The following is a 17,803-nucleotide window of genomic DNA, read 5'->3' as shown; positions in this document are numbered from 1 at the left end:
TGCACCCCAGATCTAATCCCTTATTTATTATACTTAGCAGAACAATCAAATACACACTGAATATTCCTTATCTGAAATGCCTGCAGCCAGAATTGTTTCAAATTTTACTAGAGTGTGATTTTAGAATGCTGGGAGAACATTCCTAATACATTCCTGAAATGCTCTCAAATTAAAACTGTTTTGAGTATTCAACCTATACTTGGCATGTAATCAGGACCCTAACTTGCCCCACACTAAATTCTCCTCCATAATGCAAATATTCAAAAATCTAGAAATTCATTCTTTAATGTCTGACAAAGATTGCTATAGTTGACCATGTATTTCTGAAACAATACCAGCTACTCGTACGCCTGTGTTTATGAATCAAATCAATCAATCAAGAAGATATACTTGCCTGAGACAAAGATTCAGTCATGTTGGATCTAAATATGCTAGCTGGTCTCACTACAACTACAATAATTACTAGAAAAGATTAGGCCCCTATTTTCCATTACCTTGAGCTTCCTAGTTCCATTTCCTGGTATAAAATATTTCTAATCTCTTCAAACTTTGTCTTTCTACCTTACAGTTTTGATGACAAAATAAAAAATACCTTGAAAAAATTAGTACTTCTACCTCACCAAAGACACAGACATAAACATGGTAGTTTTATTTCACTGACTTATTAGTAAAGCCTAACTAGAATAGTTTCCATTTAAACTCTCCAAAAAACCTGAGAGTTGCTCCATTCTTCTATTCTTTCCCCTATCTCACTAACTCACATACAATCACTTTGCTCTGTGGTCTACCTTCCCCAACTACTGCTCTACAATTCATATGCTGTCGCAGATTGTCAGTGCTGTTTGGAGACTGAAGAAGTACTCTTGAGGGACAGTATTGTGTTGTTAGTACAGCATTATCCCAGACGCAATGTCATTCTTTATAGCCATTTGCAAATTAGTTTGTTCTTTAAAAAGTAATACTCTTAATAAGAGAGGTACAAGGAGATTTTAAATAACCAAGATTAAATCTCACTTAGGTTTGCTCTGTTATCTAACATACCATGAAACCCTATGCATCTACACACAAGCCAAGTGTACCTAGAAACATACAAAAACAACTTCTGAAACGAACAAAAGCAAAACGACTATCCCCCCCACAAAAAAAAAACCCAAAGGAGAATCTTATTCCCTCGTTTCTTTGTCTACCTCATCCTTACTGTTTGAGATTACTTGGTTTAAATCCAAATCTCAAGATCAACATTTATTTTTTATTATGTCTAGTTGTGCAAATCCATTTTTAAAAAATATTGCAAATCACCAGTATCATCTTGCTACAGTTTCCATCCAATTTTTGCCATGTGCTTTAGCAGCACATGAGTACAATTACTTTCTGACAGCTGCTGTGATCAACCCTCTGATTACCACTAAAGCCTTCATCCTGCAAATCAGCTTCCCAGTTGCCAATGGCAATACTAAGAGTCAGAAGCTGGAATATACTGAAAAGATCATCAGAGGATGTGGGTAAGAAAACCTCTTACAAAATATCAGGTCATATCAACCTACTAAGTCTTCTTTGAAGGACTTTGAAAGGAAATGTTAACTGAAAATAAATACATATAGGGTAATATTAAGAATTGCAATCAGTTATCCAATTATTTTTCATACATTATTCACTCTGAGGATATAAATGACCATCACTCACTTCTTCCTGAATAAATTCATTAAAGCCCTACAAATAACATTGCCTCTTTGCTACTCCCTACATGAACTATAGGAAAGCTAGAATTTGATAATGATGCTATTTCTCAGTTATTCCAGTGGAAAGTGGCTAAACCAAGCAAAGCTAGTAATCTAACTCTAAAAACTAATGCCAAAAGTTAACAAACACCAAAATCAAACAGATAATAAATAGAAGCAAGAAAATCTTCCAAAGACCCTAAGTCTTTCAGGAAATTGACACTTTCAAAAGTATCTCAGTTGAAAGTTACGAAGTAAGATGACAATCAAGTAAAATATTAGCAAATATTTAAAACAAACAAATCCTTCTATAAAATATGCCTAAGTGTAGTCAATTTATCACTTTTTTTAATAATAAAACTCTATTAAGTATCAACTCTCCAACATGCAGAGATATTGTATCTGAAGGTAAATTGTACAAAAAAAAAAAATCCCTTCTGATGAGCAGCAGCTTCATTTGGAAATAATAAGTTATTTTTATAAAAATACACAGTATTTCCTTGACATCTATCCAAGCACTTTAATTATGTCATTTTGTAAATACTAAAAGTTTAATACAGTGACTTACTATAAAATATCAATGAAAATACATACACACAAGTACTTCTTAGAAGCTCATTAACAAAACAGAATAAGGAAATATTCTTAGGCCTCTGAGGACTGGTCTAATAGGACAGAAATGTCCTCTAACTGCCACAAAAAAAAAAAAAAAGGGAGAGAGTAAACAAAATAGTAGAAATGATACAAACTACAAAAAAGATGTTCAATTCCTAGTCATTACAATAGCTCTAACACAGTAAAAATTATTGGCACGAAGTGGATACTCTATATGCTGGCTGGCTGGTTAGCTGGCAAGTAAGTCAATCTCCTCAGTTTAGCAAAGAAAAAAGTCACATCAATTAGCAAGGAAATGCAAAATAAAAATTTTCTTTTCTTGCCTATCAAATGGCAAAGATTAAAAAAAGAGTAATGAGGTCTTGCTTTGGTGAGCTTCAATACAATGCAGCTCAAGCACACTGCTGGACATACATATATATTTTATTAATATAGAAAGCATTCCAACAATGTGTTTCAGAAACCTTTATGAATCAAAGGACCTTTGACCAGACAATTCTTTGAGGAATTTAATCTAAGGAAATAATTGGACTTCTACAACAATATTTATTCCAAAATTGTTTATAACAGTGAACAAATTCAATGTCCACTGATATGGATCAGGTCAAATAAATTATCATACATTCATACTACAGAAAACTACAGACACTAAAAGGAGCAACATAGCTCTATAAATTAAAGACACCAAGTTTTTAAAACATAGTTTACTAAGGAATATACAAAAATCAAATGAAGAAAACTTTACAATATTCCTGAAAGATACAAAAGTAAGTTAGGACAAAAGGAAAAGTACTCTGTTCTTGAATCAAAAACAATTCACAAAGTCAGTGAGCCCCTGATATATTATCAAGCTTCTAAATAGAAACCGTGGGATAATGAAGCAGGCATAAAAAGTTCAAAAGTAAATCATATGAAATTTTATATATGATAAAGATATCTCAAAATACCTGAGGCAGAATTAGTCTTTGTTAAAGAAACTATGCTGGGACAAGTTTGCAAACAGTATTGGAACCACTACATTCTTAACAACCATCACCATCACAAAACAAAACACACCACTTCCAAATGGATCAGGGATCCAAATTAATAACTAAAACTACAAATAAGTAACTCATTAGAAAAAATATAGGTGAATTCTTTTCTTCTATGGGTACAGGAAAAGGCTTTCTAATTTTAACCCAAAATTCAAATGAAACAAAGCAAACTAAACACCTATACCCAAACACTATAAACAAGGTCAAAAGACAACTAACAAAACTGAAATATCTGTAAAATATATCACTGATAAATAGGTAATATTACAACTAATAATCCTAACACTCAAAAATTAAGGAAGAATACAAAAAATGATCAAAAAGTGAAGCTGAAGAAATTCTACAAACACAAGATATAAAAATGACCCTTAAACATATAAAGATGACTCACTTTCATAATAGTAAGAGATGCCATATGTACTGAGATGCCATTTCTAACCTATCAAGAGAGTAACCATTAAAAAGTATACCAATACACTCATGGAGAGGTTATGGGTAAACCCATATATTATTAGTGGGAATTCAGATTTGTACAATCCCCAAAGAAAGGGACTTAGCAATATTTTTTTAAAACTACACATACTTTTAACTTCTGATCCAACCACCCCATGTTACTAATTTACCCAAAGGTATACTTCCACTATAGAAAAATAACTACAGAGAAGACTGCAGTAAATTCAAAATATTGAAAACAGCCTAAGAGTATGAAACAGTATATTTCTATATAAAGAAAAACAAGATGACAATACTCTGAATAAACACATTTTTATATAATGCTGACTTCTGGAACCATGTTAATCTTTCACATACATGAGAATAAATAAGAGAGATTGGGATGAAGGAGAACATAAAATACAAACAAATGAACTGAACTACATTTCAAATGAATAACATAACCACAGGTATGAGAGAGGGGATACTGAAGAAATAAAACTAATCCATATAACTTTTGAACAGAGTTTTTAAATCAGCACTGCCTGATACAGGGGTAATGTAATATTTCCTAGTAGTAAAATTAAAATAAAGTAAAAATAAGCTGGGTAGAGTGGTTTATGTCTGTAATCCCAGCAGCACTCTGGGAAGCCGAGGATGATGATCACAAGTTTTGAGTCAAGCCTGGGCAACTTAGCAACACCCTGTCTCAAAATAAACAAGGGCTGGGAAGGCAGCTCAGTGTGAAGGCCCTGGGTTCAATCCTTTGTGCCACAATAAATAAAGTGAAAATAGGTGAAATTAACTATATTAATATAGGTTATGTAATACATCTAAAATATTTCAACACAATCAACAAAATATAAAAATATTAATGAGATATATCACACTCCTAATCTGTATTATTTTTAAGATCCAATGCATACTTTACACTTAGAACACATCTCAATTCACATGGTTAGGAGCTACCAAACTTGGGCAACTCAAGATCAGACAGTATGCCCTTAAGCTAAAGGAAAAAAATATACACAAACGTTGAATCTTATTTACTAGGAATCCTTCAAATAGTAGTATGAGTTAGTAATTCTTAAGCTATTTTCTCATATTCTGAGATTGAATCAATAAGCAAAACTATGAACAACAAGACCATGTTTCTCACTGTTGGATGGAATATAAATATGAGATAAGGGAAGACAAATAAACCCTACAAGAGGTATCAGCTGGGCGTGGTGGCACACACCTGTAATCCCAGCACTCAGGAGGCTGAGACACGAGGATTGCCACAAGTTTGAGGCTAGCCTGGGCTACATAGTGAGTTCAGGGCCAGACTGAACTATAAAGTGAGACCCTGTCTCATAAAACAAAACAAAAAACTTAGAGGTATCAATATAAATTCACTTTCAGAAGACAGGAAAAGATCTATTAGTATGAATGCATACACTTACTAACATACACATATATTTATTTCCTAAATGTTTCACAATGGCCCAGCAATGATACACCAACAGCAATAATACAGCCATTTTCTAATAAAAAGGTAATTAGGGCTCTCTGAAGAAATTACTTATTCCAGAACTGGGGCAGAGTAAGCCTAGCATATCCTGTTATGGTAAAAAGAAAATGCTTAAAGAATGACAAGTACATGTCAAAAGGATACAGGAATCAGTTTGAAGGGACCCTCAATGGCCAAATCAGGGTCAGAGTGAAAATTAAGTACTAAGATGAATGACAGAACTAGAAAATCATCACTTAGAAACTATTTTGAAAATTATTCAGGCAGAAATTACCCACAGATACAAAAATCACCAATGGATATTAAAATTTATGCATAATAGTTCAAGCGGTAACAAGATATTTACAAAATCTCCAAATATTTTTTCCACAGGATACTTTAAAATTACAGAAAGAATGTGAATGTAAATTACAAAGAGAATGCATTACCACTGAGTTATACATTTAAAATGTTTAAAATACCTGACAAGAGCATCAGTTCTGTGATACCCCTGCTAAAAATGAGTAACCCAAATTGGAGGCATTTTACAAAATAACTAGTTCGTACTCTTCAAAAATCTCAATGTCATGAAAAAGACTGAGAAACAATTCTAGCTTAATGAAAAATAAAAAATGATAATTGACTATATTCCATGATCTGAAATTTTCTTTTGCTACAAGTTACCATATTAGGACCATGACTAAAATTTGAACAAGTCTATAGATTACATTAGGTTGATGTTAATTTCCTAATTCTGACAACCTGATTTCACAGTTTTCCTATCATTTAGTGATAGAATGGCCATACTAACACTGAAGTGCAACACGTTACTAAGTGTTTGTGATGATGATGGTGCATACAAACCTACTGAGGTGCCAGCTATATAAAAGCATAGCTCATACAATTATGTCCAACATTTAATATTTGATGATTGTAAATAACTGCTACTGATTTATGTATTTACTACATATAATTTTATCATTAGTGTACTACTGTTTAAAAAAATACTACTATACAACAATATGTCACGTTAAATTGGCAGCAGCCTCTTACATGCTGTTTGTGACATCTCTTGACTGCATAAAGGCCCACATCCACCGACTGACCTACTGACCTAGGTTCATGAAAGTGCTCTATGTCTGCACAACAATGAAATCACTTAAGGTGCATTTCTCATAATACAGCCATATCATTAGGTACCATATACTCATCTATATACTGAAAGAAAAGGGAAATACAATAAAATGCTAACATATGAGTGAATTTTTTCTCCCATTCTTAGAACTCCTCACTCAGTCTGAAATGTCATATAAACAGAAAATAAGATATCAGCACAAAAGCTAATGAATAATCTACAACCAAATAAATGGTAATCATTAGATGTTCTTAATGAAAATACAATCTCTAGGATTCTGTGCACAAAAATTCTCGTGACTCAAGACACATATACTTTTATGACTGAAAAAATACCGCAACAAAAAAGTACATGAAGTGTGTTCCATTTAAACATACACAGATACATACACACACACACAAACCCATACACAAACGCATAGGATAAAGGCATAGAAAATATACATTAAACTGTTAACAGTGGTCACCTTGGGGTAGTGGAATTAAAGATATTCTTATATTCTTCTTCATATTTATGAGTATTTTCTAGTTTTCTTATGACTTTTGTGGTTTTTGTCCAAAAAAAATAATTTTTGGAAGTTAAAGGGACAGCATACAATCAAGGATGGTATAACATCCTTTCTTTGTACAACAGTACCCTTTTTTGCAAGCCTATGTTTAGTTACTATATTTGAATATTAAGTTGTTATTTTGCCTTTTACATATAAAAATTATAGTAACCATGTCGCATTATCTCACATGCGTATCCTATTTAGTCTTATCAAATCATTTCAGTTTTGTGGATTAAGTGAAAACCATTTATATAAACACATTGTTTTGCTTATCCCCCCAAATCCTACTAACACTAAATTTGTTTTAGGACATAAATCCACAAAGTTGGAGAGAAGAAAAAGGAATAAAACTTTACAGTTAGAAAACATATAAACGTATAAAACGTTAGCAATGTGCTCTGTTTAGGGATATTGTGTTTAATCAGATATTCTAGTAACTGGTCTCATCATCCAATGACAGTGCAAGATTACACACTAAAATAAATAAAAAATAAAAAGTGTACAGATTACAAAAGAGGAAATCATCCCAGCAAAAGAACTGTGCAATCTGCCTAAATATTAGACTCAGAACACAAGGAGGTGGAAAAATAGGAAAAGGCAGGGAAGCAGAGGAAGGAAAACAAAAAAACACTGCAACAGATTATTGCGATAGACCTTGTAGAAAACCACACTCAAAAGCTATTTAAGACACTATCAGTAAATAAAATTTGCACAAGCACAATAATGTAAATACATTAACTCCAGTATTTGATTTAACCAAACAATGTAATTGAACTACACTGAGAGGCTAGGGGAAGAGTACCAGTAGAAACAGTTATTTAAAAACAGTTATTTAAAAACAGTTATTTAAGTAACTCATTGATTTTTCCTCTATTCATTGAGTAACTCAATGAATAGGTGAATCAAAAGATTACTATCCTAAAAAAAGAAAGTATTTCAAAATACAGAGCTATGTAATGCTCACCACAAAACAGCTTAAGGAGTTGAAAGTGGTTACCTTTAAGGACTAGAGAGAGTGCAAAAAAGTGGAATGAAAACTACTCACTATATTTTAAGTCCTTTTTTCATGATTTGACTCTCTAAATTATGTCTATTTTAAACTATATGCCTATTGAAATATAGGCATATATTAACTCTATTAAAATATAGAGTTTAGAAAGTTATTTCAAAGAAATAAAAAAGCGTAATAGCAGCATATGATCTTTTCATCTTAAATTTGCATCATTCAGAAATGCATAAACAAAACATTTTCAACTGAAAATGACAAAATAAATCCTATGGAAAGGATCCTACTAAAAGATCTTCATATATCTAATACCTAAAAAGCATAAACACACAAAACATGGAAGCTTTAAAATTAAAAACTGCATAAAGCAAATAATTATCAGTTGAAGAATTCAGTAATTGTAATACTAGGAAGATTGTAGGTCTGACTTTACTTACAAATTCATTAACTATCAGGAGACAGTGCAAATAACACATTTAATTAAATTTGCTCATTTATCTATTTTGGGAAGTACGATTAACAGCACCAAGAGAGAAAAGTAATATAAGACGACAAAGATGGATTAAAAACATTGGTCAAAACCCAACCAAATTAGAGAACGGAAGACTAGCTAAAATTATAGACTTAAAACATCAGAAGAAGGATACCAGAAGCTTTTTTATCACCAATTTTTCTGCACACTGTTGCTCTATTAAGTAATGTTAATCAACATTAATGCTAAATGGCAACATATCCATATATACACACAGAAGATTCAATGAAAAGGTGGTTACACCCTAAAAACAACATATTGGTTACGTATTCCTTAACTAAAATGCTTGGGACTAGAAGTCTTTTCCAATTTTGGAGCACTTAAAATTTCAAAGCATTTAGAGTTCACATTTTCAGACCAAAGATCAACCTATACCTTCGAGGCAATTTGACATAGAGTAGGTGTGTACTCATGAGAGAAATAAGTCTTGTTTAGAGCTTAAAAATCAAGAAAATAATTTAAAACACCTTTAAGTTTCCAAGTTTCTACAAGTATTTCAACTAAATTAATAAACGGACCATTAGCAATAAGTAAAAACTCTTATTAACATGCAAAAGGCCATTTACTTGCTGATTATTTTTTAAATGATAGTTTTATTAACTCATTTTTAACCTGTTACTTTTCATTTCAGCTAATGCTTATGATAAAAAATTCTTTCCCAAAGATGGCACCTACCCGCTACCCCATCTGCCATGTTTTCCTCACAATACTCTTGTTGACGTCTGTTCCACCTTGAAGGAGGTGCCAAGCTGTGCCACTACATGACTTCCAAAGCCAGCTCACATGATGCGATGCAGCCTCAACCTGGTTCTCTCCAAGTGCAAAAATCAGTTGCCATTAACTATGAAAATGTTTAAATTAGCCGATGTGGAGAGACCACATGTAGATGTTCTGGGAAACAGCCAACATCAATTACTAGATATGAGATTGAAGAAGCCTCCAGATTCTGAGCACCCAGCCATGAAGTCACAATCAACTTCTGAACCTTCCCTGATAAGACTCAGGCCCTGTCTAAATCAGATAAAATCCACAACCATAACAAAATAGTTATTTTACATTAATAAGTCCTGGAGCAGCTTGCTAAACAAAAACTAACCAGAAATAGCACCCTTTCCTAGTTCAGTAGCTTCATATTAAACATACACACCCACGACTCTACCATAAAGAAGGATAAACTTGAGACGTTTCTAGGTAAATGGGTACACTTTGAGACCATATTTTTAAGTGAAATAAATACATGTTTAAACATTACACTGTTTCTCTTGTGTGAGAAACTGAAAAGGTAAATCAGGACCAAAATGGATGACAGATATTGGGAAGTGGGAAGAAAATGTGAAAGGGAGTAGCGGGAGAAGAAGAAAAAAAGAGAGAGACTATAGTTCATTGAAAAGAATGGTTTGTGCTTACATTGATCAATTTTTCAATTTTTCATACCTATCTTATAATCTGGGTAACTACTTTGAAGATAATATGCAATATATTAACCATCGTTAATGTCCTACTATCCTGTTTTGAAATTCTGTATCGTTTGTATTTTCTCTTTAAAATAAAAATAAAAGAAAAAAAAGAATAGGAGGGGAAAAAGTGGAAACAAAGCTGTAAGTAAGGAAGGAAAGGAGGGTTGAAGGGAGGGGAAGGGAACAGATAAAAAAAGAATCAAGATGTATTATGTAGAGATACAAATTCCCTATGACGAATGCGACCCTTATGTGTATCAAAAGTGTACCAATAAAATTAATTTTAAAAATATAAACATACTCCCTAAAATACATCTTTATTCATCTTTAAAGATGGTCTAATCCACAATGTGCAAATATGCAGATCTGTTTAAATATGAGAGCTTTTACTGAGAGGGCTTAATAATAATTGCAAATATATTCTGAGTACCTACTGTACGTAAGACACTTTGCTAAAAGCCTAAGGCACAAATATGAATAACAGGTTCTATAGTTAAAGTTACATTCTAGAGAAGACAGAAAATAAAAATATGAGGTGTGATAAACTGTTTAAATTTTTTAAAATTACAATAACAGACACATTGCCAGTAGTCCCCCTCAAAACATTACCCTCACCGGGCATGGTGGCACATGCCTGTAGTCCCAGAACTCAGGAGGCTGAGGCAGGAGGATCGTTGCAAGTTTGAGGCCAGCCTGGGCTACAAAGTGAGCTCAAGGCCAGCCTGAACTGCATAGTGAGACACTGTCTCAAAAAGACCAAAAAAAAAAAAAAAACCACTACTCTCATTTCACACACACTTTATCTTCTAAATTCTTGCCACATTTTGAAAGTCCTCTTTTCTCAGTGTTTTTACTTATGCTATTGTAGCTGTCTGTGTATTTAAGTACTCAAAACATTAACCTTTCGTGGTTACTTTGACTTTGGTAACAGCTGGAAATCACAAGGTGCCAGCCAGATCCAATGAATAAGGTAGATGATGACACTCAGTGACGTTTTTCTGAACCTGCCTTTCCACTGGGTAGTACATGGCAGCAGCAGTCACGGTATTTTTTTCTTTTTATCACACTACATAAAGAAAAAGGGCTCAAGGAAAAGGGCTTCTAGAGCTGGGGATATAGCTCAGCGGCACAGCGTCTGCCTGGCACGTGCAAGGTCCTGAGTTTGATTCCCAATACCAAAAAGGAAAAGAAAAGGAAAAGGGCTTCTGGAACTGCTTCAGAAAATGGCATGAAAAATGGGATAAGTGTGTTCAAAATGAAGGGGGAGTGTTTCAGGGGAGACATGGCAACACGTTTTTTACTGTAATAAATTTTTAAAATTTAAACATTCACCACATATTCTGATCACACTATATAGGTATAGATAGTTTGAAAAAGTAGGTAATATAAAGATTACCACAAATGGTTATAGTATAATTTTAGCATTAAAAACAGCTTCTTTTACTACTTTATGAAAGCAGAATAAAAAAAAGTCTAGAAAAGAAGATGGAAAATGTTAGACTATGAGTGTTTTCTGTTATTATCCTTTTAGGTACTCTGTATTTTCCAAGTTTTCTACAGAAAGCAGACAATGGATTTTTTGGAGGAAAAGTTGTTTTTAAGGAAGGAAATCACAGTTATTTAGCATTTTTTAAAAATGTGATTAAACTACACTGAGGGGCTAAGTAGTTAATAGTACTACAAGCCATAAACTGGCACTGTACAGTTGTACCTGCAGACTCATACTTAATTAGTTCTAAGAGGCACGACCAGTACCAAAAACTATGAGTACCAAATAAATTGTTTTGGCCAGAAAAGATAGCGAGTCACAAGACCAGGATCACAAGTTCTTGCTTGCCCATGGAGCACCAAACTAAGGATGAGTACCAGTACAAACTTTTCACATCAAAATGTATCAAGTATCAAATTCAATGACAGTTTCAGGGGCTGGGGATTTAGCTCAGCGGCAAAAGCGCCTGCCTGGCAAGCGCAAGGTCATGAGTTCGGTTCCTGGTACCGGAGAAAAAAACAAAACAAAACAAAACAAAACAATGACAGTTTCAAAGCACTCAAGTACCAAGGTATAACTACACTTTCATACTGAATATGGAGAATAAATTTTATATTTAAGGATGTTAGGATAATCAAAACTGCATATTATTTGATTTGCTGTTGGTATTTGCTTTTCTTCTTTCCTATAAATATTTAAAAGTTCTCCTCAAAATAGCACAAAAACTGAGTAAGCGCTCCACCTTCTGATCATACCTCCTAGCTGTTCTCCTATTTTGTCTCACTCTTTTTAACTGTTTGTTTCTCATTTCCAAGCGTGACCTTCTAAATATGCCCTCTCTACATCAGATTACTTTACTTTCTTAACTACCTGCATAATATGCTGCTCAATGCTGACTTCTCCCAGCCAGATCCTCTATCTCTGCCTACTGTGTATGTTTATATGACTGTCTTTGCATTCCTCTGATTCTGCCTTTCTTTCTCTCCCCTACAGATACACATTTTCAAGATATCTTTGTTTCCTTTAAATTTTATAAATAAGCAGTGTTAGTCTTATTATTCCTATTTTACAGTTAAGAAAACACAAATAGAGCCGCTAAGATAAATTTGAGGATTTAAATCCAAGTGCTACCCTTCCCTAATACCCTTCTGACACTGCATGGCAAAGAACTGAAAACAGCCCAATTGCAAGCCAATATTAAAACATTCAAATTCTTTTCTAAGAAGCAGATTTGGTATTTAATACACTTTATTGCCCACATTTTGGAGATTGTATTACGTTAAATGATCATGAACTGCCAGCCAACTGTCTATTCTGGAAATTTGTATCATCATTTTCATAGGTTAAACCACATTATTTAGAAACTTCACAACTATAAAAAAACATACCAACAGTGCTTCTTTGCTTCTATTTTATCTAGAAAACAGATAACTAACTAACTCAGCCACAGATGGCATTTTAAAAAAAGATACAAGAGGACAACAAATAATAATAAAACTGAAGAATGTTTTTGAAGAATGGAGAACTATACAGAAAGCTGGGTAACACAGCAAAACAAAACAACACACACAGACTGGGAGACATTTGTGTATGTTTTAAGAGAGGAGAAAATTCTCTCAAAACGCAAGCTTATTGCTCCTGAGCAACGCCCTATAACTTTTTTATCTAATGTTCTGAAAACTACAATTTTGCTGTAATTCACAAGCTCTTAGGAGTTACTCAAGCTTCACTTATACTGCTGGGCTCATTAATGGAGAACTCTAAATGCTTTCCCCACTAGCTAATAGCACATTTTCTGGTGGACAGCACAGAAGCAGAGTTCTGTTTCAACATGTGAACAGTCTACTCCCATTTCTTCTCACTTCTATAGACAGAAAATCTACAACAAATTTAATTTTAAAACTAAAAGATACGTCCAAATTACAGGTTAGGTTTCATGGTTGTCAAGGACCATCCTGTAGGTCACCAGCTTTATATACATATAATATGAAGGCTAGTTTTCAGAAATTTTTAATTAAAAATCTCTACTTTTACTCCTGGCACTAGTTCATGTACTTCCATGTAATGAGGTATATGAATGCCAAATAAAAAATCATTTATCAGTTTTATGATTTATTCTGGTGAAGTATTCGAGGATGGTTAGCACTGGAAGCTAATGAGGACAAGGTCATAGATTCAAACTCCATGTTGCTAATTAGCTTTGCAGTATTTCAGGTTCCATGATCAGTCAACAACCTTAACTTTGGTCAACAAAGAAACACTGGCCATGTGAAGCATCAGGATAGTGAATACAGATGTACAACCAAAATCCACTCCTATCAAAAAACTACATTAATAAAAATTTAAATAGTATTTCAACAAGATCCCTATTTTTACTAAGTGTGATTAGTATATGCCTAGTTCAAATAATCTCTAATAGAGGGTTATTATCCCTTTTTACAGATGGTACAGTGAATTCAGAATGTACAAACCAAAGTCACACACAGGAGAGCAAAGATTCAGATCTTTGATTCCAAAGCTTTGGTTATTTCCACACTACAATGTAGTCTCTCCTAAGTGTGTTTTAGTGACACAATACAATCAAGAAAATATTATTAAGAACTTTTCAGGATCCTCAATACTGAGTATCCACTATGCATACTTAGATGCTACAGCCGCGTGACAGTAAAATCTACCTTCCCAATTACTTTTCAGTAAAGAAAGAGTCAAAGATCAAAGTGTTTAAAACAAAGGAAAAAACCCACTATGGCACACGAAGTAGATTTTAATGAAAGTGACTGTCAGATTTTTATAAGTCTGTCGTGAAAAAAACAGTTATCTTGCTAATTCATAGCTAAAGGTCAGAATAAAACTGGAAAAGCACAGCCAGGGGATACAACAAAGAGAATAAAGGAAATAGTTCCTTAACATCTGACTCTGCAGATATGACAGTCAACATGGCTCATAGAGGAAAAGTACATATTTCAATTCTTAATCCTGAGACTTTGCCTTGACCAACAAATCATTTTTCTCTGTAAGGCTTGCCTCCTTAGTCTTTCTAAACTCACTCCTTACAGATACACACACACACACACACACACACACACACCCCAATACCAGCAACAGTCACTACAAGTTTTCACCTTAACAAAATGAGGATCAAGCCTTCCAGACTACCGATTAGGCTGAAATTTTCAAGCCTTGCTTTGGAGGAAAAAAAAAAAAATAGAGGCGGCCAAAAACTGCTGCATAAAAATCTGCCCTGGTCAATATCAAGTCATAAATATACATAACTGTTCTGCTATAAGCTACAATGTGCAGATGTGCATTCTTACTACAGGATAAAAATGTTAGAAATGAAGTACCAGTTTGATTTCAAGTAACTAGGTAAGAAGTAACTTTTGGAATATCTAGAAAAATAAAAATCACAGCACATCTCAACAACCGCCTTTTTACAACAGCATTATAGGACTCTCCAAAAGTCCTACTTTTTTTTTTTTTTTAAAATAAAGGACTTTTTTGTTGTTGTTCCTGACAGCTGAATCTAGGGCTTCATGCACTTTACTACTTACTGCTGGGCTACACCCCTAACCCCTATAACTTTTATACAAAATGCAATTGCTAAAACAAACAACACTACACTGAGAACTCCTATTTACAATATTTTTAAGCCTATAGATTAAGGATAATTAAAACCTCATTTTGCAATTAAATAAATGGAATCTCCATAAAATACCTAAAATTACCATCCTTTTTTATTATCATCAATCATCAAGACTAGCAACCAAGCAATGAGAACTTCCTTGCACCCCTTGCATTGTTAAGTCCGTTAACAGTCACATGTCATTTAATATTTACAGACACTTTGAGGCAAATGCTACTACCTCCATTTTAGAGATTAGTAAATATGTCCAGACAAGTCAACTAATACCTCCAAGTTAAAAACTAGTGAGCTACAGCACTCTAGGAAGCTGGCAGGAACACTGCAAATTCGAGTCTAGCATGGGCAACTCAGCAAGATTCTGTCCCAAAATTTAAAAAGGGCCAGGATGTAGCTCAATGCAAAGATCCTGGGTTCAATCCCTGTACCACTCCCTATAAAAAAAAAAAAAAAAAAAAAAAAACCAGTTAAGTTACAGCACTAATTTGAATTCATATTTGTTCAACTTTGTACACTAACACACTTCACTGTCACTGTTTTCTGGACCATATTCAAGTATTTTCCAATGATTTCAGAACAAATACAGGCTAAAAATACCTAATTACTACACCCTAAATCTTTTTAAAAAACTGAATGAAAAATATTCTCTACAAGGGGAAAAATAAGACAATAAGCAACTTGCTAGTCTCGGAGGGTAACTGCCAAAACAGAAACCAGACCTGAATTATTGGCTATTTATATTCTCAATTCTGTGAGAAAACAAGACTTCTAGCACATATACCCAGGATAGGTGAAAAATAACACATTTCAACTACTACACACTCAGGTTAGTAGGATTCTGTTAGAAGAACTAAGTTTAGTGTATGAGTAGTATCTGAAAAGAAGAAAGACACAAGAACTGCTAGAGACTGATACTAATTCAGCACCATACTTCGGGAGTTTTAAGCGCTTCTCTTTTTCAGATGCTTCTATCTGTGCAGTGCTGAAGACAGGTTATAAACAGAGCAAGCAGGGTAGAGAGCTGTGTTGAAAAGAAAAAAGGATTCGTATTCTGGTGGGCCTTAAAACCCACGCAAAGCTTAAAACTGACTCCACAGGTGATAAGGCCCTAATAACACCTCTTCAGAAACCTGGCCTCAGCTCATTTGTATGGTTCATACGTTTCCAGACAGACGTTCCCACTATTTATTAACTCATCTGATCTTCATAATGTACATGAACGTGATGGAGTCAGAAGCATACTATGGTTATATTTTCAACACGCTTTAGAGTCTAAAGATTTGGCACATGTATCGTTTTTGCTGAACCTCACAACCCTGGAAAGTAGAACAGAGAAAAAGACTACTACTCCCATCTTTCAGACAAGAAAACCAAAGCAGCAGTAAACGGACTGCAAGTTCCAGCAAGTAGCAGTCCGAGAATGCTCTCTGGACGTGAGACACTGCTCCTTCCCCCACCCAACTCCGAGAAGAGGCGGTATGGGGGGAGGGGACACTTTGACAATGGGATTTAAGAGTTTTACGAGGGCCGCCCAGAAAGAGCAGGAAGTTCGTCTCCCTCACAGCCCGTAACCCTGGGCTTCCAAGCAGCGGAGCGGACTCGGCGGCCAGGCTCGGAGCCCGGGAATCGCCTGCCCCGGGGTCGCCGTCTAGGAGCTGCCCCTGAGGTTCGCGGCCCACGCCCTCGTATCCCTTACGGGATGGACTCCGCTAACTACCTGTTGAAGTCTAGGAAAAGAAAGATCCCTACGCGGGAGTCACCTGGGGCGAGGGCCAAGGCGCGCATGTCGCCCCTACGAGGGCAGAAGGGACCTGAACCATAAATCTAGACCCAGGTCCCGAGGGGTCGAAGGGCGGGAACTTCCTAGTAACCTCTGTCCCTGGCGGGGGCCGACGCGCCGAATCACCGGTAACAAACACACGAGGAAAAGAACACCGGGAACAAACGCACGAGCAAAGGACGTCTGGTCCTCGACTGTGAGGGGAGGAGTAGGGGTAAAGAACCTCAACGTAAGACGCGAAGGAAAGGGGGTTAACACGAACTGACGGTTACCCGGACGCCGTCGACCTCCTCTTCCGCTGCCTCCCAGAAGCTCCGTCTCTTCCGCTCGCCTGCTGGGTCTCGCGCCAGGCCTCGACTCCGCCCCCATACCGCGAGGCCTTCTGGGGGACGTAGTCTGCGCGCCGCCAGGCCACGCCCACAGCGTTCGTCACGCTGGGCGGGGCGGGGCTGGCAAATAGCGAGGGCGGGAGTAATTTCCTCTCACCCTCTTTGCAGCCAGTGGCGTCACAGCCTAGTCAATCGTGGCTTAACTGCTGGTTCTTGAAAAAGTAATCTACAGTGTCTCTGCTTCCTACGGTCTACGGCAATCTGCACTGCTACTTCTGCCGCCTCTGAAAACTTCCTTGCTGCCGAACCCACTGGGGGTATTTTCAGGCTCATCTAACGTAAACATTACTCAGTGATGTTACACATTACCACGCACTACCCAGTTTTGCCGCTTTCTTTTCAAGCCACCCTCCTCAGTCTTTTTCAAGATTGTTTTTCGCAGCCGGGCATGGGGGCTTATGCCTATAATGTTAGCTCTATGGGAGGGTGAGGCCAGAGAAATGCAAATACGAGCTGGATGATTCGCGATTTAGCGAGACGCTGGCTCAAAAGTAAAACATGAAAAAGGGAATAGAAGTAGAAGCCTATCTGCTG

General features: G+C 35.5%; 1 protein-coding gene across 4 annotated transcripts in view; it reads right to left on the bottom strand.

The window, feature by feature from the left end:
- The window catches only part of R3hcc1l (R3H domain and coiled-coil containing 1-like), a 78,024-nt gene extending 60,774 nt beyond the window's left edge, over positions 1 to 17,250 (bottom strand). For 2 of the 4 annotated variants that reach the window (XM_005407659.2, XM_005407656.2), the window contains exon 1: positions 17,153 to 17,249. The gene's annotated coding sequence lies outside the window, so the exon portion shown is untranslated. Of the gene's footprint in view, positions 1 to 17,152 lie in introns of all 4 variants that reach the window. The other 2 variants (XM_005407657.2, XM_005407660.2) reach the window with 2 other exon arrangements.
- Positions 17,251 to 17,803: the final 553 nt, after the last annotated feature.

The sequence above is a fragment of the Chinchilla lanigera genome, unplaced genomic scaffold, assembly GCF_000276665.1.
Source record: "Chinchilla lanigera isolate Chin_1 unplaced genomic scaffold, ChiLan1.0 scaffold00106, whole genome shotgun sequence".
Classification (NCBI taxonomy): Eukaryota; Metazoa; Chordata; class Mammalia; order Rodentia; family Chinchillidae; genus Chinchilla; species Chinchilla lanigera.
This window is presented reverse-complemented; position numbering and strand designations above follow the sequence as displayed.